Source organism: Dermacentor variabilis, chromosome 2 (assembly GCF_050947875.1).
Source record: "Dermacentor variabilis isolate Ectoservices chromosome 2, ASM5094787v1, whole genome shotgun sequence".
In the NCBI taxonomy this organism is placed as follows: Eukaryota; Metazoa; Arthropoda; class Arachnida; order Ixodida; family Ixodidae; genus Dermacentor; species Dermacentor variabilis.
This window is the reverse complement of record NC_134569.1, coordinates 140,422,172-140,423,827: the sequence shown is the minus strand read 5'-3', so window position 1 is coordinate 140,423,827 and position 1,656 is coordinate 140,422,172.

The following is a 1,656-nucleotide window of genomic DNA, read 5'->3' as shown; positions in this document are numbered from 1 at the left end:
CGCGTGATACCATTGATACCAATTTAGTTAGTAAGCGAATGTTTACAAGTTTATACGGCTGATAAAACTACTCTCCCTATTCACCATAGCTGTCTAATAATTTGCTGTCGAAAATGATCGTTCGCCTTTAGGGTAAAACTGCGACGACGTTGATAGCTGCAACCGTCCTTGAAGTTGAGGTTTTTGCAGACAACAAAAGTTATTTTGCTGAAATAAAGGCAAGAGCGATGGTATGTGCTTGGAGAACAAGCAAACCTATGTAAAATAAGCACAGGTCCAGCGTACATTACGAAATAAACGTGCATGCATTTTCATGTGGCACTATATTGAAGCATTGAATATTAGGACACATAATGCATTCACCGTTTACGACATGCTTCTCTACAGCTTACACACAAATGTCATCTTCGTGAAACATATGCTCAGAAGGACTAGAAGTAACTTGCTCGCAAAGCAGTACCTGCGATGTTTCTCCCTTCCTCAAGTTTGGCGATTAATAGATGTGAAATATCGTGTAGCTGAAATAAAAAATCCAATGTGGTCATCTCGGCAAGACCTTTCTTACTGAATGGCGTACTAGCAAAAAGAGTGTGGCTCTTTTTTATTACCTACAAACTAAAACAATGCCGTACTTTCGAAAGTACGCTGAGTGCTAATGGGTGTGGAAAGTGCTGCGGGCTGAAACTTCTTTCAGTATTAAAACGAGGACTGTAAGAGGTGGAAGGCAGAACTCAATACTCAACGGGGGCATCTATATATCGCACTGACACCTTGCCGAATAATTTCATGCATTTCCAGCAGTTTTGTTGAATAGGACATTTAAGAGAAGATGAGAGACGAAAAGCCAGGTCGGACGCTGCAGAACAACTCCCGTTTATGACCTCTTTCTGTGAAATGAGCCCAGTTTAAATCAGCTGTGCAGGAACAAAGGAAGTCTTAGCAGGGAAACAGCATCGGCAGGGAAACGTGCCTTCATCAGGGTTCAAATGATAATAGCTCTTGTTCTGGCGAAGGCACACCGCTTGCCGAAAGCTTGCCTCCAGACTGAACTTTCTCTTCGTCGTTCAACATTGATCAATTCAGGGCTCTACATTGCTGCGACCATATTATCTTCACTAGCTTGTCTCTGGTTTGATAAACAAACCCGGACTCATGTTTTGCGTCCCGTATCATGACTCAAGGATCTCATGCTCAATGCATCTGACACTTTCCAAGTCTCGCTGAGAATCGACGGTTCAGGTTACGCTGCATGGCAAGCCAATGACGACGAGATGGGGCAGTGGCTGCCGAGCTTACTGGGATTCTAAGGAACCTAGGCTCGACTTCTTTGCCCGGACTACGCAACACGTATCACGGTCGCTAGGTTTCAACCGGCACACGTGGCAAGTGCGCCGCAGGGCTGTATAATTATGCTTCATCAAGGATACTTGCTGTCGCAGTTGAGCAAACACATGTGTGGTAGTCGTAGGAAGCGAAGGCCGTGTTGACGGCTATATGTGGTATAAATCACGCTTCGTGCCCTGATTGTAGATTAGAGTCAAAGCACGAACATACGGCCTCATCGTGTGCACAAAGAACCGCTGAAAACATTTTCGGGAACTTCATTTGTCAATTGGCGCTCTGTGCACCTGCGCACACCCCGAACCCACGCACACG